Raw genomic sequence first — 22,742 nt, 5'->3', positions numbered from 1 at the left:
TCACAAATTGCATATATCTTTATTTAAGAAATCTTTCCTAACACTACCATCAGAACTAATCTCTTCTACCAGGCTTTGTTTATACCTCCAGTAAAGCAGTTACCATAGTCTGCCCTGTGTTAGGGTTATTAAATTTGTATTTTTCCTTTCTCCCTAAGTTGTGAACTCTCTCAGAACTTGCACTGTCAAGTAGTTTCACTCATCTTTAGGCATTCACTGCCTAGCTTAGTCTCTTGCCTGTGATAGGATTTATATCAGCTAGGATACATATCCAGTTGCTATAACAAAGACCAAGGTGATACTGGTTCAAACAAGATAGAAAAAAAGTCTATCTCTCTCACACACACAGGCAGGGACACAGAATTCCTTGTAGCTAATAACTCTGTCACTACTTGAGTGTTGGCCTCATGTGCATGTCATAGAGAGCCCCACCATATCTATCTGTCAGACAGCAGGATGGAGAAGGCGGTTGTGTCTACAGCCTCCCATGGTGTGGCCTAGAACTGAACATACACTTCCACTCAAATCCCACTGGACAGAACGCAGCCACACTTAACTGTGGGAGAGGCTGGGAGAGTTAGTTTTTTACTGAGCAGCCATGTACACAGGTAGAACACTAGGAGGAAGGGGAAAATGGATGTTGGAAAGAAACTAGCAGTCTTGCTATAGGATCAATGGATGCCTGCTTTAAAAAAAAAAAAAAAAAAACATTAAAAAGCATTCACTTACAGAATTGTGCTAGTAGCCTGGGAAAGAGGAAAGGTAAAAAAGAAAAAAATAGGCATGATTGCAACAAGATAGCTGCTGAGTAGGAAAGAGAAGAGAGAGGATGAGAAAGAAAGTAGAGAACCAGAGACTCCTCTTCAGTTGGCATTATCACTAGATGCCACCAGCTGACTGGGGTCCAGTTCTCTATCAATAAGATGGCCGTTCCTCCCTCAGCAAGGACTTCTTCAAAGTCACTTTGGCCATACAGTGGGATTCACATGTCTGATTTGTGTCAGAAATAAGAAACAACTCAGAACTGTCACAGCTAATAATAATTCCAAGTAACTAAGATATCTCATATATTAAGAGTTTTCTCTCTTTCAAATTATTATTTGCCCAAAACTTCTAGACTCGCTGTGTTTCCCTTCTACTTAAGGGAAGAAGACAGAGAATGGCAAGATGGACTCACAGAAAAGACTTAGGGAAAAACTGTTGTCCTCCCTGCTTATACTATATTCTCTGTGTTAACCAAATTTAAAGACTACATTTAGGGATGCCTGGGTGGCTCAGCGGTTGAGTATCTGCCTTTGGCTCAGGGCATGATCCCAGGGTCCTGGGATTGAGTCCCACATCTGGCTCTTTGCATGGAGCTTGCTTCTCCCTCTGCCTATGTCTCTGTGTCTCTCATGAATAAATAAATAAAATCTTTAAAAATAAATAAATAAATATTAGGTTTATTAGGGGGCCTAGAGGATATCCAATGTTCCCTCCATAATTCATTCATTTCCCCTTTACTATCTCTCCTCCTCTTCTCTTGTGCTAATTAATAAAAAAAAAAAAAAGCTGGTAGCCCTAATCGTTATAAAAGTCACGCATATTTCTTAAAATGAAGCATACCCCAAAACTGGAACAAATCCAAATATCCACTAGAAAAGAACGAATAAACAGACTAGTTTATTCACACATGGAATCCTAGGCGACAGACAGAGAAAGAAACAAATTACTGGTACACACAACAAGGAAAAATATTAAATTCATTGTGCTGAACAAAAGCAAATAGACACAAAACAGTACATTTTGCAATGAGCTGTAGAACTGGTGGAACTAATCCACAATGATAGAAGGCAGAAAAGGGGCTGCATGGGCTTGAGGGGATGGGGGTTGACTAATCAGAGGCACGAAGAAACTTCATGCAGATTTCACATTGAACGTGGGGCCTGACATGGGGCTTGATCTCAAGACCCTGAGATTACCACCTGAGCCGAAATCAAGAGCTGGATACTTAACCATCAAGCCACCCATTTAAACCATTTTTAAGTGTACAGTTCTGTGGCATTAAGTACATTTACATTGTTGTGCAACCATCACTGTCTTCATCTTCCCCAACTGAAACGCCATACCCATTAAATACTAACTCCCCACCCATCCCCCTCTCAGTCCCTGATAACTACCATTCTACTTTGCGTCTCTATGAATTTAACTATCCCAGGTACCTCATACGAGAAGAATCATACAATATTTGTCCACTTGTGATTGGGTTATTTCACTTAACATAATGTCTTTAACGTCCATCTGTGTTGTAGCACATGCCAGAATTTCCTTTACTTTTAAGGCTAAATCATATTCCATTGCATGTGTATTCCACATTTTGTTTACCTGGTCATCCGTAATGCGCACTTGGGTTGCTTCCACCTTTTGGCTATGTGAATAATGCCACTAATAACCATGGGTGTACAAATATTTGTTGAAGTCCCTGCTTTCACTTCTTTTGGATATATACTCAGAAGGGGAATAGCTGGATCATATTGTAATTTGAAGTTTAATATTTTGAGGAATTGCCATAGCAGCTGCACCATATTACATTCCCACCACTGATGCACAAGGGTTCCAATTTCTCCACATCCTTGCCAACACTTGTTTTCTGTATTTTTGTAATAGCCATCCTCAGGGATGTGAAGTGGTATTTCATTGTGTTTTTTATTTGAATTTCCCTAATGATTAATGATGTTGAGCATCTTTTCATTTATTAGCTATTTGTAGATCTTCTTCAGTGAAATGTTTATTCAAGTCCTTTGTCCAATTTTAAATCAGTTTTTGTTGTTGTTGTTGAGCTGTAGGAGTTTTTTTTTTTGTATATTCTGGATATCAATCCCTCATCAGATATAATTTGTAAATATTTTCTCCCCTTCCATGGGTTGCTTTTTCACTCCTCTGTTGATAGTGTGCTTTGATGAACAAAAGTTTTAAATTTTGAGACAGTAGAACTTACATTTTTTTTTGTTGCCTCTGCTTTTGGTGTCATATCCAAGCAATTATTGACAAATCTAATATCACAATGTTTTCCCCCTATGTTTCTATTTATGAGTTTTATAGTTTTAGCTCTTACATTTAGGTCTTTGATCCATATTGACTTGACTTCTGTATATGGTATAAAATAAAGGTTCAATTTTATTTTTTTGCTTTTGGATATCCAGTTTCCCAAAAGTGCTTGTTAAAAAGACTGCCTTTTCCCCACTGTATGGTCTTGACACCCTTGAAAATAATTTACCATATATGTGGGTGCTTATTTATGTGCTCTCCATTCTATTCCATTAGTACATATGTCTGTCTTTATGTCAGAATCCTAGTTTAGATAGCTATAGCTTTGTAGTAAGTTTTGAAATTGGGAATTGTGAAACCTTGAATCTTGTTCTTTTTAAGATCATTTTCTAATCAATGTCCTTGAGGTTCCATATGACTTTTAGGATGGATATTTCTGTATCTGCAAAAAAATGTTGAAATTTTGGGGTACCCAGGTGGCTCAGTCAGTTGAGCATCTGACTCTTGATTTTGGCTAAGGTCATGACCTCAGGGTGGTGAGATCAAGGCAGTCTCTGTGCTCACTGGCAGTGTGGGGTCCTGCTGGGGATTCTCCCTCTCCCTCTGTACCCCACCCCCACCCCCCCACCCCCGCTGCTGGCATATACACCCACACTGTCTCTCTTTCAAATAAATCTTTTTTAAAAGAATATTGAGGGTCACCTGGGTGGCTCAGCAGTTGAACATCTGCCTTCAGCCCAGGGCATGATCCTGGAGTCCCAGGATCAAGTCCCACAATGGGCTCCCTGCATGGAGCCTGCTTCTCTCTCTGCCTGTGCCTCAATCTGTGTATGTCTCTCATGAATAAATAAATAAATAATCTTAAAAAAAAGAATATTGAAATTTTAAAAGGGATCACACTGAATCTGTACACTACTTTGGGTCATATTGACATATTAAACAAGGAAAATTGTGATGATGAAAAGTTCTATATCTTGATTGTGATGATATATGAAGGTATCATTTTTCAAAATTCATAGAATTTGTACACTTAAAATGAATATACTATATTGGATGTCGATTATACCTCAATAGGGACACCTGGGTGGCTTAGTCAATTAAATGTCCAACTCTTGATTTTGGCTCAGGTCATGAGCTCAGGGTTGTGAGACTGAGCCCCAAGTTGGGCTCCCTGCTTAGGGGGGAGTCTGCTCCTCTCTCTAAATAAATAAATAAATCATTAAAGAATAAATAAAATCTTAAAATTATACTTCAAAAACTTTTTTTTAAAAGATTTTATTTATTTATTTATGAGAGACACACACAGAGAGAGAGGGAGAGGCAGAGACACAGGCAGAGGGAGAAGCAGGCACCATGCAGGGAGCTCTATGCCGAACTTGATCCCAGGACTCCAGGACCACGCCCTAGGCCAAAGGCAGGCGATAAACCACTAAGCCACCCAGGGATCCCTGATTAAAAACTTTTAAAAGATACTATAGATCAATTTATTGAAGTATAATTTTAAGATTTTATTTATTTATTTATTATTTACTCTTTAAGGATTTATTGATTTATTTATTTTAGTTCCAATCAGAATAACTGCTCTTTCCTCTATTCTGGGAGTATTTCATTCTGTCCTCTGTACTAGAAGTCAAGGTCTTTTAGCCTGGGAGTTGAATGTCTTTATTTTATATGTGCCACCTGCCAATGCCCTAGACAAATATGATGGATGAATGAATGAATGATTTGAGGTTGTCTACTATAGACAACCTCAAAATATATTATAGACAATCTCCATCATTTATAGGAATCTTATAACTTTATAAAGCTCCTATAACTTTATAGGGGACAGTTTAAACATGGGAGAAAAGTGTGGGCCATGAATATGTGCACAGAGCTGTGGAGGTGGAAGAAGCCCAAATATAGCTATGTTAGATGTAGATATCAAGATATGTTCATAGAAGGAAATTCAGAGGTGCTGGGGGGAGGTTTGGGTAGGTATGTTGGTGAGGTGGTGGAGGAAAATGTGGAGATAAAATAAAATATTTGAAATGGTTGATATACCAGAAGATCGGAAGGGTACTTATGGAACAATGAGAACCAGTAACCATTCCTGTAGGTAGTCTTGGCCTTTTGACTAGGCAGTGGCTTTCATTCCCATCCCTGCCTAGCCTCACCTTACACATACTTTTGAGCATTTCCTCAAATGCCATGAATAATTCTGGCAACTTTTCCAGAAACTAGTAGGTATTCTGAACTAAGTACATATCTACATAACTCAAAGGCAAGAATATAACTTCAGATAGAATATTTGGATAAATACATACCTAAATAAGCAAGTTAGTAAAAAGATAGCAATGAGTATGAGCTTTGAAAGAAAAGAAAATAATCCTTGACTATAGTACAATCTTCAAGGGACTTTTTTTTTTTTTTTAAAGATTTTATTTTAATGTATTAGAGAGAGAGCACTGGCTGAGGGAGAAGCAGGCAGAAGGAGAGAGAGAAGCAGGAGCCCCTTCAAGGGACTTTACAAAGGCAACTATGGGGCTCCTGGGTGGCTCAGATAGTTAAGCGTCTGCTTTGGGCCCAGGTAATGGTGTCTGGGTCCTGGGACTGAGCCCCATGTCAGGCTCCCGGCTCACTGGGGAGTCCGCTTCTCCTCCCTCTGCCTTTACTCCTGCTCTTTCTCTCTGTCTCTGTCTCTCTCTCTTTCTGTATCTCTCAGTCTCAAATGAATAAATAAAATCTTTTAAAAAAATAAAAAGACGGGCAGCCTAGGTGGCTCAGCGGTTTAGCGCTGCCTTCAGCCCAGGGCGTGATCCTGGAGACCTGGAATCGAGTCCGGCATTGGGCTCCCTGCATGGAGCCTGCTTCTCCCTCTGCCTGTGTCTCTGCCTCTCTCTATCTGTGTGTCTCTCATGAATAAATAAGTAAAGTCTTTAAAAACATAAAAAATAAAAAGACAACTACATGGGCATGACAAATATCAGGAGTAAGAGAAAAGTCAGAGATCCAAAACTGTAGAGACTTAAAATTGTACTAAATATTAAAGGAATCAGCAATTGGATGACAAATATAAAAACGTAACTGGTAAGCTAGAACTTTTCACATAGAAATCACATGAAAGAAGTGAGTTAAAATAAATTTGAAAAAAAACAGTTGTAAAGAAAGAGTAAAAAAATGTCTTCTAAGAGGAACAAACTATTGATACAATAACTTGAGGAATCTCTAAAACATTATGTTAATGAAAGAAGCCTACACTAAAACAATGTATATGATGTGATTCTTTTTACATAAAGTTCTAGAACAGGAAGGACTGATCTATGATATAAACTAATCAAAACAATGGTTAATTCTAGGGGATAAGGAAAGGGATTGACTGGAATGAGCAAGCAGAAATTTTCCAGGGCAATTATTAGTCATCAGGAAAATACATATTAAATACAAGTTAGAACTACAATGAATTATTCCAATGAAAATGATGCACAGGGGTAGGCATATAAATCAATGGAATAGAACTGAGAGTCTAGAAATAAACCCATATGTTTGTGGTCAATTGTTTTTCCACAAAATGACCAAGACAATTCAATGAAAAGAGAATAATAGCCTTTCCAACAAATGATGCTGGGACATCTGGATATCCACATGCAAAAGAATCAGTTTGGACCCTTCCTTCACATGATACACAAAAATTAACCCAAAGTGGATTATAGATTTATTATGTGAAAGCTAAAGCTACAAAACTAGGAGGAAAAATAAATGTAAATATTTATAACTTTGGACTAGGTGATGATTTCTTAGCTACACACCAAAACACAAGCAAAAAAAGAAAAAGAAATTAGAATTCATCAAAACTAAATGAAAAGAACTGACAGACAATACATGTTGGTGAGGATTAGCATTAATTTCTCATACTTTCCTAATGGAGGTATAAAATGGTATAAGCTCTTTGGAAAACTGGCAGTTTCTTATCAAGTTATACATATATCTATCCCATAACCCAGAAATTCTACTGTTTGGTATTTACCTAAAAGAAATGATGGATATTTATGGTTATAAAATTCTTTTTGTGGACAATGTTGTTGACTGAGTAGCCCCAATGCAAGGAAAGTCCTCAGGAAGATGATAGCAAGGAAAATTCTGTGCTATTTGAGAGCAGAGTTAAACTAAGGGTCCCTCCTTGGAAATCTTTGTCTTTCACTACTCAGCTACCAAGATTGGTTAGTAAGCTTTAAAAAAAAAAAACAAAAAACAAAACAAAAATAAACAAAACCCTGACATTTATTGAGCACTTAGTATATGACAGGCACTGTGTTACATGGTTAATTACATTTAGGTTCCACTAGAACCCTAGTAGTGAATACAATAGTGATATCACCTTCATTTTACAATGGAGTATCCAAAGAGAGTTGCCCATGGTCACCCATGTAAATTCCTAATTATACATATCATGGTTAAAAGAAGTGAATCTGTTTCATTTATCTTTGGGTTACCAATATCTAGCACAAATTGATTATATAAATGATTGAATGAACTGACTGAATGGTAGAAGCACTTGACTGACCTCAGAGAATACACACTCTATTCTAGACTAACTCTAACAGCCCTATTTTTAAGACACAAATTTATAATTCAAGGTTTTCTTTTGTTTTGTATATAAATACTATGGAGCTTTAGCTTTGACAAACTGGTGAAATTTTTCTTTCAAAATTCTAAATACTAGCAGGACCCTTGAAATTAACTTACTGAAAATAAAAGTGAGTAATTACTTGAAGGAGTCAGCAGTAATTACTCTCCCACTCTATCAGCTGGGTTAATGTGCATGATAACAGAGCCATTTAAAACACCCATATTGGGATCCCTGGGTGGCGCAGCGGTTTGGCGCCTGCCTTTGGCCCAGGGCGCGATCCTGGAGACCCGGGATCGAATCCCACGTCGGGCTCCCGGTGCATGGAGCCTGCTTCTCCCTCTGCCTGTGTCTCTGCCTCTCTCTCTCTCTCTGTGACTATCATGAATAAATAAATAAAATCTTTAAAAAATAATAATAATAAAATAAAACACCCATATTAGTTAAGGTAAATAATACTAGCTACTGTAACAGATGCCTCCCAGTACCAATCAAAGTATATTTCTCCTTCACCATACAGTCCTGTGGAGATCAAGAGGTTGTGGGGGGTCTGCTCCACATGGTTGACCAGAGACTAGGCTCCTTCCATTGAATGGCTGTGCCTTCCTCTATTATACTTTTTCTGGGGTAGGCCTCGAAGGGCACATATTACTTTATTTATATTTTATTGGCCAGAACTCAGTGAGAAGGCCTCACCTAACTGCAAGCTCTATGTCCCAAGGAAGAGGACAAACATACTGACATGGATACTAACAAGAATGAGCAGTCTGTGTGGAAATACCAACTCAGGAGGGGGGAGAGTAAAAACCTATCAAAACCCAACAAAAAATGGATGTTAAGCCTACTGTGATATCTAGACCATGCTGTAGTTATTTAAAACAGACAAGCAACTATTGACTTAATGAAAATATCAGATAAAATTAAATTATAAAGGACAAGAAAATAATCATAAAACTAGGTTAAAATATATGTATATTTCTTGTTAATCAAAAGGATCAGAATTTTTTTACATCTAAAGTTCAGTCCAAAGGAATTTTTAAGAAAAGTAAAGGAAGAGGGCATCCCGGGTGGCTCAGCAGTTTAGCACCACCTTCAGCTCAGGGCGTGATCCTGGAGACCCGGGATCAAGTCCCACGTCGGGCTCCCTGCATGGAGCCTGCTTCTCCCTTTGTCTCTCTCTCTGTATCTCTCTGTGTCTCTCATGGATAAATAAAATCTTAAAAAAAAAAAAAGAAAAAGAAAAGTAAGGAAGATAAATTACTCCACAATTGTGCTTAATCTGCCCAAAAGCTGGGCTAAAATGGCGACAACAGTTCCTTTTCTGGCTAGTGATTGCTATGTAACAAACGACCACAAAATAAATTTGTGGGTCATGAATTTAAGCATGACTCAGCTGGAGAAATCTGTTCCATGAAGTATCGTGGAGGACAATTTAGCATTCATCTGGCAGATGGAGTAGTCTTTGGGGTCCAAAATGGCTTTACACACATGTCTAGTATTTTGGCTAGAAAACCAGGCTAAGTGGGGACTGCTAACTAGAGCATTTATACCTGGCTACCCTAGCACAGTGGCCTCAGGATAATTGGATTTCTTATATAACAGCAGGATTCCTAAGAAATGGTGTAGCTATACTTACATCAGACAAAAAAGATGTTTTCTTAAAACAAAGATTTTATTTCTAAGCAATCTCTACACCCAACGTGTGGCTTGAACCTACAATCCCAAGATCAAGAGTCATATTCTCCACCATCTAAGCCAGCCAGGTGTCTCAGACAAAATAGACTATATATTTTTTAATATTTTATTTATTTATTTATTTGTTTGTTTGTTTAATGCAAGCATGGGGAAGGGCGGAGGGAAAAGGAGAGAGAATCTCAAGCAGACTGCACTGAGTGTGGATCCCAATGTGGGGTTTCATCTCATGGCCCTGAGATCACAACCTGAGCCAAAACCAAGAGTCAGATGCTCAACTAACTGAGCCACAAAAATAGACAGTAAGTTAAAAATTGCCACAAGAGACAAAGAAGGACACTACATAATGAAGAAAAGGTCAATACACCAGGAAGATAGAACAATTATAAGTATACATACACCCAGCATCAAAGCATCCAAATATAGCAAGCAAACTGACAAAACTGGAGAGAAATAGACAGCAAAACAATAAAAGTAGGAGACTTCAATACCTCACTTTCAATACTGAACAGAACATCCAGAGAGAGGATCACTATGAGTGAATAACACCACAGACCAAGTGGACCTAACAGATAATATACAAAATATTCCTCCCAACAGCAGAAAAACACACACTCTTCTTGGGGCACCTGGGTGGCTCAGTTGAGCACCTGCCTTTGACTTGGGTCATGATCTCAGGGTCCTGGGATCAAGCTCCACATTAAGCTCTCTGCTCAGTGGGGGTGTGCTTCTCCCTCTCCCTCTGCTCCCACTCATGCTCTCTCTCTCAATCTCTCTCAAATAAATAAAATCTTTACAAAAAATACATATTCTTCTCAAGGGTATGTGGATCCTTTTCCAGGTGAGATCATGTTAGGTCACAAAACAAGTCTTAACAAATTAAGAGACTGAAATCTTACCAAGTATCTTTTCTACTCACAATGGAATATTTCCATACTAGAAATCAACAACAAAACAAAAACTGGAAAATTCATAAATAGGTAGAAATTAAACACACTCTTGAATAACGACTGGGTCAAAAAAGAAATTGGAAATCAAGACAAATAAAAATAAAAACCCAACATAACAAAGCTTACGGGATGCAGCAAAAGCAGTACTAAGAGGGAAGTTCATAGCAATAAATGTCTACATTCAAAAAGAAGAAAGAGGGATCCCTGGGTGGCGCAGTGGTTTGGCGCCTGCCTTTGGCCCGGGGCATGATCCTGGAGACCCGGGATCGAATCCCACATCGGGCTCCCGGTGCATGGAGCCTGCTTCTCCCTCTGCCTGTGTCTCTGCCTCTCTCTCTCTGTGACTATCATAAATAAATAAAAATTTAAAAAAATTTAAAAAAAAAACAAAAAACAAAAAGAAGAAAGATCTCAAATAAACAACCTAATTTTACACCTCAAAGAACTAGAAAAACGGACTAAGTCCAAAGTTAGCACAAGGCTAGAAACAACAAAAATTAGAGCATAAATAAATAAAAATAGAAAAAAATCAACAAAATTGAGTAGATTTTTTGAAAAGATAAACAAAATTGACAAACTCTCAGACTAAATAAGATAAAAAGAGTAGACTCAAATAAAATCAGAAATGAAAGGGGAGAACTAACATCTGACACCACAGAAATACAAAAGATTATAAGAGGCTAATATGAAAAAATATATGCCAACAAAGTGGACAACCAAGAAGAAACAGATAAATTCCTAGAAACATATGACTTCCTAAAACTTAATCAGAAAGAAATAGAAAATGTGAACATATTCAATTACTAGCAATGAAATTGAATCAGTAATCAAAAAACGCTAAACAAACAAAAGTCTAGCATCAGATGGCTTCACAAGTGGATTCTACCAAACTTTTAAAGAAGAGTTAATACCAGGGTGCCCGTGTGGTGCAGTCAATTAAACATCTGACTCTTGATTTCAGCTCAGGTTGTGATCTCAGAGTTATGAGGTTGAGCCCCACGTCGAGATCTATGCTTAGCATGGAGTCTGCTTATGTTTCTCTCTCCTCCCTCCCTCTGCCTCTCCTCTACTCCTTCTCTCTCTCAAATAAATAAATAAATAAATATATCTTAAAGGAAAGACTTTCTCCCTCTCCCTCTGTCTTTTCCCCCCTCCCTCTCCAGTAAATCAGTAAAATCTTAAAAAAAGAGCTAATATATATTCTTTTCAAAAAATAAGAAGACAAAGGAAAGCTTCCTAATTCATTCTATGAGACCAGCATTACCTTGAATTACCAAAACCAGACAAAGACACTACAAAAAAGCAGAATTATAGGCCAACATTTCTGATGAACATAGATGCAAAAATCCTCGACAAAGTAAGTATTAGCAAACCAAATCCAACAGTGCATTTAAAAAATCATTCACAGGATGCCTGAGTGGCTCAGTTGGTTAAGCATCTGTCTCTGGATCCTGAGATCAAGCCCTGCATCAAGCTCCCCACTCAGCAAGGTGTCTGCTTGTCCCTCTCCCTCTGTTCCTCCCCTCTACTCATGTTTTCCCTCTCAAATAAATAAATAAAATATTTTTAAAAAAATCATTCACCATGATCAAGTGGGATTTAACCCCAGGATATAATGGTGGTTCAATATTGGTAACTCAATCAATGTGATATATCACATTAACAAAAGAAAGGATGGATCCCTGGGTGGCGCAGCAGTTTGGCGCCTGCCTTTGGCCCAGGGCGCGATCCTGGAGACCCGGGATCGAATCCCACGTCGGGCTCCCGGTGCATGGAGCCTGCTTCTCCCTCTGCCTATGTCTCTGCCTCTCTCTCTCTCTCTGTGACTATCATAAATAAATAAACATTAAAAAAAAAAAAAGAAAGGATGAAAACCGTATGATTATCTCAATAGATGCAGAAAAATCAGTTGTTAAAAAAAAAAAAGCAAAGTACAACATCCATTCATGATAAAAACTCTCAATAAAGTAGGGTTAAAGGGAACATACATTAACATAATAAAGGCCAAATATGAAAAACCCACAACTAACATCATACGCAATGGTAAAGAACTGAGAGCTTTCCTCCAGGATCAGGAAAAAGACAAGGATGTCCACTCTCACCACTTTCACTCAACATGGTACTGCCAAGTCCTATCTACAGCAATAAGCTGTAATTAAGCCAGGCATCCCTTTTCACTCCACTCACTTCCACACAGGACCGCATGTGAATGTCACAGTAAAAACGACTGGTAAAGGTTTCAGGGCATCGTGAAAAGATGGGTATCTGAAGGCCAGCCTGGTACTCATTATTAAATGAAAACCCATAGGAGACCTGGAGCTATTTCAACCATGCATGCTGCCAGTCTGGCCTGGAACAAAAACGCCTAGACAAATGGGAAGCATTAGATATGCAGCATATGGACTGTAAGTGTGGATACAAAGCACAATATAATCTATGTACATGACTCTGTGCCATGACATAAAAATGGCTCAATAACTATCGAGATTCTAAACTGTCTCCATCTAAGAATTTCTGTAAAAATCTACCATTCCCTATATATTTTCCTGATGGAGATAAAAAGGAACAACCAGAAGATTTGAATGATAAAAACATGCATCAACTCATATTCTCCTTTCTTAGCCACAACACCACACTTATCACCTCTGTCAAGAGCATAGAAATATCAGATGTCCTCCAACCTAGTTTTGTTAGAAAAATTACCATTCATATTAGCTAAATAGATTGGATATGCCAAATCTGGCAGTTTGCTGGCAGTTTGCATTTTAGCAAAACCTCTGTAATGTGTGGGATTCATTATTTTTACTAGACATTTCCCATTATCTTAGGGTATTTATCAATTTAACTTAATTAAAGAAAAAAAAAAGATGACTGAGTTCTAGAGAACTACTCTACAGCATTGTACCTATAGTCAACAATAATGTATCAACACTTAAAATTTTGTTAGGAGGGCAAATTATATGTTAACTTTCTTTCCACAGTAAAATAAAGTGCAAAAAATTGAATGGCAAGAGGATTATTTTATGTGTACGTGTGCAAAACTATTGTATTTACAAAAATGGCACAAAAGTGAAGTCAATGTACATGCACATTTCATTCACATCTTTAACAAAAGATATTTTAATACTATAGAACGGGGCAGCCCTGGTGGCTCAGCAGTTTCGTGCCGCCTTCAGCCTGGGCATGATCCTGGAGACCCGGGATCAAGTCCCACCTCAGGCTCCCTGCATGGAGCCTGCTCCTCCCTCAGCCTGTGTCTCTGCCTCTCTCTCTCTCTCTGTGTCTCTCATGAATAAATAAATAAAATCTTAAAATAAATAAATAAATAAATAAATAAATACTACCTTACTAATACTATAGAACCGAATAAGAATACTAGCTTCAATGGCAGCTGTTAAGCACTAGATTCACATAAGTTACACCAGAATGGGCAAATATTGCCCAAGTAAAATTCTATTGTTAAAGCTGAAACAGGTTTAAGGCCATTCAAATTCAAGCACAGAGATACAAATCTTTCAGAGCTTCATCTATTTTTGTTTGAAGAATGTGACCTTTCTTCCAACTTATGGTCTTAAACGATCGTTTTTACAAAATCCAAGAAGAAAATACATAATAAATCAATACAATAGATGTTATATTAAACAAGAGTAACAGTTCTCTGCCTGCTTACCATCTTCCCCTTGGGCCCCGGCAGCAAGGTCGCGGAGGGGAGCGGGCGTGGTGCTGCGGTTCCTGCACACTCGGGCCCGCGGCTCTCGCAGGACCTTCAGCGGCGCTATGTGGGGACAGAGCATCCGGAGGTTCACGACCTCTGTGGTCCGTAGGAGCCACTATGAGGAGGGCCCCGGGAAGAATTTGCCATTTTCAGTGGAAAACAAGTGGAGCCTACTACTTATGATGACTTTGTATTTTGGATCTGGATTTGCTGCACCTTTTTTTATGGTAAGACACCAACTGCTTAAGAAATAAGGATGTTTTCATTGATCCACTAAACAGATGTGAAAAGGAACATTTTAAGAGGTGCAGTCTCTGAAAAATGGATCAAACTCTTGAATTCAACATCCTCAACATGTTTGTAAATAAACTTATGGCATGAATCTTTAATGCCTCTTCGCTGAAACATGGAATGTAATGATTGTGCTTTTTTATTTGGGAAATATTCAGGATTAGTTTGTTTGGTCAGAATATGTGTGTGAGTGTGCCTGTTTCTTGTTTTTAGATTTGAGGTTTTATTTTGATTTTTGATTACTAGGTCAGGACCTTGTTGGTAATCTATGTTATTAAAAAGGCAAACTTTGTTGTCGCATAGTAATCTTTTAATTGAAAAAGAAGTGTACTTTTATTTGCCTTTACTAAATAAGCAGTAAAATTGGTTTTCTTCATGAGTGACATTTAGTCATGAGGAAAAGCACTAGTGTATACAGAGTGAAGCCCCAAGAGTTCTCCAGACCTGTGACCTAAAACTAAAATTTTCCCGTGATAAATTTGCTATTGACCAATACTAGTCTTCTTTAGACTAAGTAAAAGTAGAATACTTGAAATGTAATAGCTTGTAAAACCATATGGAAATATTCCAAGTTCATTCTGGAATTTTAGTAGAAATGGACTAAAAGATGGCTCTCATTAATAATTTATATCAGTAAATCAAATTTATGTTGATAGTGAAATGCTGCTAGCTACATAAAATGTAGTGACTTAGTTCCTAGGGCTTTGTATTGGGGCAGGAAAACAGGTAGTTTTTAAATGTTTAATCCTTGTTTAGTCACTTTTGGAATATCACACTGATGTTAGAAAAATGCCGTTAAGCAGAGATTGTAAACTGGTGCTCCACTTGAGCTCTAGACTTTTTGGTTGAATAGGGGTGCTCTACTTTTTAAACCATTATTTAAAAACGAGAATAGTTAGAAGAAAGTCTCTTTGGGTTCTTGAAAAATTGCTCTCAGTGGTTCTACATCCTTTCATAGAACAAAACCGCTGCCTAAATTAGTCCTGACAATATTAGATTATCTGTGTACCCCTAATGTTAAACTACTGATTTGGTGGAACCTTACAAAACTTTATGGTTTGACTGGGCTTATCATCACAATCTCCAATAATCCTGCAATAGTTACTTAAATATGGATATAATTAAATCTTTAGGACTGCCCAACTTATTCCCTGTACTTGCATGTCATTGTTTTTTTGATTATTGCTGAATCAGATGTCATCTGTGTTTATGGAATATTAAGGCTTTCTGCCTTTGGGAAGGTAAAAATGAGTTCAAAGACCATAAAATGATTCCATATTCTTGGTTCAAATCTCAAAAAAATAAAATAAAATAAAATAAAATAAAATAAAATAAAATAAAATAAAATAAAATAAACAAGAGTAACATACAAAGCTATAATTAAGAGGAATTAAAGCTCAAACATTACAATTGTAAAACTTGCTTGTTACTTATTGAACCAGGCCTACACTAGGAGTTAGGAAATATATACAATTATTTTCAAGTAGATTGCGTTGCTCTAACGTGTTCTTTTATCAGTGTGCTGTTAAAACTAAAAAAAAAAAAACAAAAACAAAAAAACAAAAAAAAAAAACCTCGGGATCCTTGGGTGGCTGGGTGGCTCAGCAGTTTAGGGCCGCCTTCGGCCCAGGGCATAACCCTGGAATCTCCGGATTGAGTCCCGCATCAGTCTCCCTGCATGGAACCTGCTTCTCCTTCTGCCTGTGTCTCTGCCTCACTCTTTCTCTCTCATGAATAAATAAATAAAATCTTAAAAAAAAAACACAACCTCTACACAGGTACATTGCCTTGTAATAGCACACAGTACTGCTACCTACAAAGCTGTCATTCTCAAATGACTTAGTGAATGAAAGGAAATAAAAAGCAGAGAAGTAACATTTAAGGAGAAATCATGAGAATTCTAAGATTCCTGCAGTTCAGCTCTTTTAATGAGCCAGCCAGCTTGCTAGCGACAAAGATGGTTTCTGTTGAGGACAGTCCTGTAGAGTGGGAATGTGGTCACCAGTGCCTTCTGTCTTATCTAGAACTGCAGTAGGAAGGTGATGCTTCTCCTTCCTCTTCTCCTTCTTCTTCTTATTCTTGAGGTAGGCTCCATGCCCAATGTGGGGCTTGAACTCAAAATCTTGATTCATTTTTGCTTTAGCCATGTTATAATCCCCAGAATCAAAATATTTTTGCCCTTTCTGCAATTGTTTCCTTCAGAAATCTGAACTTCCAAGTTTTTGACCCAGATGAGAATACCTTGTTTTTAATTTTGCTTCTTCAGTTTTCTCTAGACTAGTTACTTTATCTTCTATTTCCTTCTGTTTCTCTGTGGACGCTGCCTTGGAGACTTCGACAGACACACCACTCCCTCTTACCCGGCTTCTCCTCACCCAAAGGATTCTATCAAGTATCAGGGTTAGTCAAGACTCTGAGCCCAGGACTCCAAAATGTAGGGTGGATACCTGGTTACAATCATGAGATACTGGATTTAGGGATTTAAATCCCATATACCCTTGGTCAAAAAACAAAAGCAAAAAAAGTGAAGGAAATTTAACAATAAAAAAAGAAACATGAATCAGACTTGGTCAGCTCTAAGGTGACATTAATTCTTGAGAGTGGAATGATTCACTTCACACAAACTTCCCTTTTGTAACAGTTTAAAGGAACAATATTAAGGAAGAGTGAATTTCTTCATGACAAGTCCGTTTTAAGATCCTGACTCAGGACGCCTGGGTGACTCCGTGGTTAACCGTCTGCCTTTGGCTCAGGGCGTGATCCTGGGGTCCCGAGATCAAGTCCTACATTGGGCTCCCCGCAAGAAGACTGCTTCTCCCTTTACCTGTGTCTCTGTCTCTCTTTCTCTGTGTCTCTCATGAATAAATAAATAAAATCTTTTTTAAAAAAATCCTGACCCTTATATGTATAACACAGTGCAATCACACTGTGGCAAAAAGAAAAAGAGGGGAATACTCAAAACCACTGTAGCTTTGAACCTGCAAAATATTCCACCCACGTTCATGTTCAACACATGCCCCTTGAAAAAAAATCAAACTGTATGTAGAAGTAAAGAAAGTTAATCATCAAAATCTTTCTCTCTTCCCCACCTCTCATCCCTACACTTTGGTATCATTTTGATGTGTATCCTCCCAGTTTGGTATGTGCATATACCTACACACTATATATAGTGTTAGGTAGAATCTTAACCAAATCATTCTGCGATTTGCCTTTCCTCTAAAATTTGTATGGGTGGACTCATTTTTTCTATTGGCTGAATAGTGTTACATATGACTACTTAAGGAATCACTCATTGAGGGGATACTTTTGATTAGATTTTGTTTCTTTTTTCTATTTTTAAACTATTTTTTAATTTATAGAACTAAAACTTGCCCATATTTTTATTTTCTTTAAATTTTTATTTATTTATGATAGTCACACACACACACACACAGAGAGAGAGAGAGGCAGAGACATAGGCAGACGGAGAAGCAGGCTCCATGCACCGGGAGCCCGACGTGGGATTCGATCCCGGGTCTCCAGGATCGCGCCCTGGGCCAAAGGCAGGCGCTAAACTGCTGCACCACCCAGGGATCCCCAACTTGCCCATATTTTTAAAAATTCAGACTGTATAGATGCACATGGGTGGTTCAGTCAGTTAAGCATATAATTTTGGCTCAGGTCACAATCTCAGGGTTGTGAAATTAAGCCCCATGATGGGCTCTGAGCTCAGCATGGAGTCTGTTTTAAGATTCTCTCTCTCTCTTTCTGCCCCTTACTTTCTCTCTCAAGAAAAAACATTTTTTTTACACTGTATAGATGTGTCTAAAATGAGAAACAAGGGTGCCTGGCTGGCTCAGTTGGTTAAGTGTCTGCCTTCAGCTCAAATCATGTTCCTAGGTCCTGGGATCAAGCCCCCGATTGGGCTCCCTGCCTGCCAGTCTGCTTCTCCCTCACCCTCTGACTCTGCCTGTCTGCTCTCTCACTTTCTCTCTCTCTCTCAAATAAATAAATAAATAAATAAATAAATAAATAAATAAATAAAATTTAAAAATCTCCACCTCCCATCCCCACCAACCACCCATTACTCAGAGGTTTTATCAATCAATAGTTTCTTTTTTTTTCTTTTTTTTTTTTTTTAAGATTTTTATTTATTCATGAGAGACCGAGAGAGAGAGAAAGAGAGAGGCAGAGAGAGGCAGAGACACAGGCAGAGGGAGAAGCAGGCTCCATGCAGGGAGCCTGATGTGGGACTCGATCCCAGGTCTCCAGGATCACACCCTGGGCTGAAGGTGGCGCTAAACCGCTGAGCCACCTGGGCTGCCCAATCAATAGTTTCTGTTTTAAGTTCTACTGTTCATTATCACTAAAACTGTATGTAATATCTTTACACCCCTTTTTCTTGATTTATCAACTATAGATATTATTTATTGACTCCTCATAATAATAAATTAGGCATATGTTATTTAAATTAGTAAATTCAACACATGGATGAAAAAGAAATACGGCATTTGGCTATTGAACAATTTCAGCCTTCTCTAATAATAAGTCATCTTTTGTGGTAACACAACTTAGTTACTACAAATAATAGTTTAATTAGGGAAATATAGTAGCTTAGTAATAACTTGGATTTAGATACAGATAAACTCCTCCAGGGGACAGGAATACCTAAGTTCACATCAGGGTCCTGATGCTGATTAACTCTATGGCTACAAACACATCATTTAACCTCAGTGTCTTAGCTTCTTATCTCTTTAAACAGGAATGATGGGCAGCCCCGGTGGCTCAGCGATTTAGCGCCGCCTTCAGCCCAGGGCGGGATCCTGGAGACCCGGGATGGAGTCCCACGTCAGGCTCCCTGAATGGAGCCTGCTTCTCCCTCTGTGTCTCTACCTCTCTCTCTCTCTCTCCCTGTGTGTGTGTGTGTGTGTGTGTGTGTGCCATGAGTAAATAAATAAAATCTTTAAAAAATAAAATAAAATAAACAGGAATGATAACTCTCTCACAAGATCTGAATGAGGATTGAATTAAATAAATCATGCCTTTGAAAATGATTTTAAACCTCAGAGGTATCATTAGTGCCCTTTCCTTTAACCATCTGTGCCACTCCTAGAGCTGGTGCGAAGCAAAAAGGCAGAGGGTGGGCAGATAGGTCAAGCTGCAAGGTCAGGAATCCTCACTACAGTGACATGCCTTGCTGCTTCTCAGGTTTCAAGCCTCTAAGAGATCTGATAGAACTGGGGTGTCAGCAGGAGTGGAAGTTGAACCAGAATTTGAGTTAGCAGAGTCTCTCATGTATCCCAAGAATGAGAAGTCCTAAAGCAAACCTAGAAGCTGGAAGCAGGAAAAATAGATGTCTGTTGCCTGTAGTGGTAGCAATAGAGACACCAACCCACTCAGGCAGGAGCAGGACTTAAATATTTGACACAGATCAGGGAGTATGATGGGAGAAGCCTATGGTGTAAGAATCAGATAACTAAATTTCTATGACAGTCCTTGGAACTAGATCCTGGGATAGAAGAGCCGAAGGGGAGAGTGAGTGCCTGGCTGCAGACAGGAATATGTCATTGTCCTGGGTGACCCAGCAGTCTTAAACTGAATTAGTTTTCCATGTTGTACTCCTGGTTAGGGTAACTTGAACATCAGGGTAGCCTGACTTTTTTATTTCTTTCTATAAATTATTGTCAGTTTCTTTATATTTTTCATTTTTATATTAAGAAAAATTTAAGGGCAGTCTGGGTGGCTCAGCAGTTTAGCGCCGCCTTCAGCCCAGGGCATGATTGTGGAGACCCGGGATCGAGTCCCACGTTGGGCTGCCTCCATGGAGCCTCCCTCTGCCTGTGTCTCTGCCTCTCTCTGTCTCTCTCTGTGTCTCTCATGAATAAATAAATAAAATCTTAAAAAAAAAAAATTTCAAATACACAGAAGTAGGGATAGAGTATAATGAGTTTATAACACATATAATGTACAAATGGTATAAAATACCCATTAACTAGATTCAGTCATTTTCCCACACTTGCTTCACTTTCCTGCACTTTGAAAAATTAAAATATTTTATTTTTCATAAAGATTTTATTTATTTATTCATGAGAGACACACAGAGAGAGGCAGACACATAGGCAGAGGGAGAAGCAGGCTCCATGCAGGGAGTCCAATGTGGGACTCAATCCCAGGACCCTGGGATCATGACCTGAGCTAAAGGCAGATGCTCAATCACTGAGCCACTCTAGCATCCCTAAAATATTTTATTAAAAAAAAAGATATATTTATTTATTTGTCTATTTATTTATTTAAAAGAGAGAGGGAGAGCATGACCAAGGGGAGAGGCAGAGGGAAAGGGAGAAGCAAACTCCCCACTGAGCAGGGAGCCCAACGCAAGACTCCATCCCAGGACGCCAGGATCATGACCTGAGCTGAAGGCAGACATGTAACTGACTGAGCCACCCAGGTGCCCAAACTAAAATGTTTTAAAGCAAATGACAGACCCATGTCATTGCATCCCCACTCACTTCATTGTGGATCTCTAAAACATATGTCCCGCACACCCTCAATAGTCTGTTTTGTATTTATTAGTTACTGTGTGCCAAGTTAACAGGAGATGACTATATTCTCAGGATGCCAACAAAACCTAGCTTCTGATTCTGATGCACAGTGAATTCACTGAGGTGAATGCCACTGCGAGGATTCCTCTGCTGACCAGGATCCTTCTGTCTAAACTGGACTCTAAGGACTGAACTACAACAATTCAAGTCCCCTCACCTCTCATTTGTGTACACATGCACACAATGTGCATACACAAACACACACACATACACACACAAACTAAGGGGAAAATGAAGTAAACCCCGTCTACACAGTAAAATAGTCACTGCAGTAATTCGGGTAGGCTATCAAGATAAATGAGAATGCTACCTATACAGAGAACACAAATGCAAGGGTATCATCTATGCTGGCTTGGGAAAGGGTAAACAAAAACATCAGAAAACTAGGAAAGTACTGGCTGTTGGAAAGGGAACTGAAAACCATAAGGTACACTAATAGGGCAGTATGTCATGCCAGAGCAAAATTCTACTGGTTCCACTTCTCTCTTGGTATATAGGAATCTTGTTCATCTTCTCTTGCCTTCCTCATCATACCCAATGGCCTCCTCCTGACCCATGGGCTTCCAAGACTGTGACTTCATAGAAAGTTCTTCTCTTTCCCATCCTTTCTCTCCATCTTTCCTACCTCTACACCCTCCTCCCCAAATGCCTCTTCCATTAAGGATGAAGTTCAAGAAATGCTGTAAGAGGGATGCCTGGGTGGCTCAGTGGTTGAGCATCTGCCTTTGGCTCAGGGCATGATCCTGGAGTCCCGGGATGGAGTCCTGCATCGGGCTCCCTGCATGGATGGAGCCTGCTTCTCCCTCTGCCTATGTCTCTGCCTCTCTCTGTGTTTCTCTCATAAATAAATAAATAAATAAATAAATAAATAAATAAATAAATAAAATCTTTAAAAAAAAAAACACTAGGGACACATTTCTTTGGCCTGTCATGTTCACCATAGAGCATAGTGTCTGGTATACAATTTCTGCTATGATCTGAATGTCTGTGTCCCCTCCAAAATTCACATATTGGAATCCCAATGTCCAATGTGATGATGTTAGAAGACGGAGACTTTGAGAGGTGATTTGGTCATGAGGAATTTGTATTCTTACAAACGAGACCTCACAGAGCTCCCTACCCCTTTCTACCCTGCGAGGATGCAGTGAAAAGGCATTGGCTATGAATCAGGATGAGGGTCCTCACCAGAACATGATCCTGCTAGTGCCTTGATCTTGGGTATCTAAGCCTCCAGAACTGTGAGAAGTAGATCTCTGCTGTTTATAATGCCACTTAGCCTGTGGTATTTTGCTAGAGCAGCCCAAATAGACTACAATAGCCTGTTAAGAAATATTGGTTAGATAGATGGGTGGATGGATGGATGGATGGATGGATGGATAGATGGACAATGAGTGGTTTTAAGTAAAAGGTACTACTTTAAAACCTACATGAGTTCTGATAGAACTCTACTATGATACTGAGGGACCATTTGCCAAAACAGGTACCAGTCATAATAGCTGGCTGCTCACTCAGGAAGTTAGAAAAGTGGAAATGAGATACACATACCCTTCCAGCACCACCACCAATCACCAAATACGAAAAGGGAAGAAAAGGTCAGAATCGAAAGATGATAGGCACTAGGCTATGACAAAACCTGAAAGTAAATCTTGACTCCACCATCTTCTAATTGTGTGACTTTGAATTAAGTATTTAAAATTTTTCATTTATTACATGTATAAAACAGGGATAAGGGGCAGCCTGGGTGGCTCATTGGTTTAGTGCCGCCTTTGGCCCAGGGCGTGATCCTAGAGACCTGGGGTCAGTCCCATGTCAGGGTCCAGCATGGAGCCTGCTTCTCCCTCTGCCTGTGTCTCTGCCTCTCTCTCTCTGTGTCTCTCATG

The 22,742-nt window shown here is 38.9% G+C and overlaps 1 protein-coding gene and 2 pseudogenes across 8 annotated transcripts in view; 1 reads left to right on the top strand and 2 right to left on the bottom strand.

Moving 5' to 3' along the window:
- Window positions 1-22,742, bottom strand: part of BLOC1S6 (biogenesis of lysosomal organelles complex 1 subunit 6) — a 118,549-nt gene that overhangs the window by 83,354 nt on the left and 12,453 nt on the right. The gene's annotated exons all lie outside the window — the stretch shown is intronic.
- On the top strand, window positions 13,972-14,402 carry LOC144303151 (cytochrome c oxidase subunit 7C, mitochondrial pseudogene; annotated as a pseudogene).
- On the bottom strand, window positions 15,870-20,774 carry LOC144302821 (cAMP-regulated phosphoprotein 19 pseudogene; annotated as a pseudogene).

The sequence above is a fragment of the Canis aureus genome, chromosome 32 (assembly GCF_053574225.1).
Source record: "Canis aureus isolate CA01 chromosome 32, VMU_Caureus_v.1.0, whole genome shotgun sequence".
NCBI classification, from domain to species: domain Eukaryota; kingdom Metazoa; phylum Chordata; class Mammalia; order Carnivora; family Canidae; genus Canis; species Canis aureus.
Note: the sequence above shows the minus strand (reverse complement) of the source record. Positions and strands in the feature narration are given on the sequence as shown.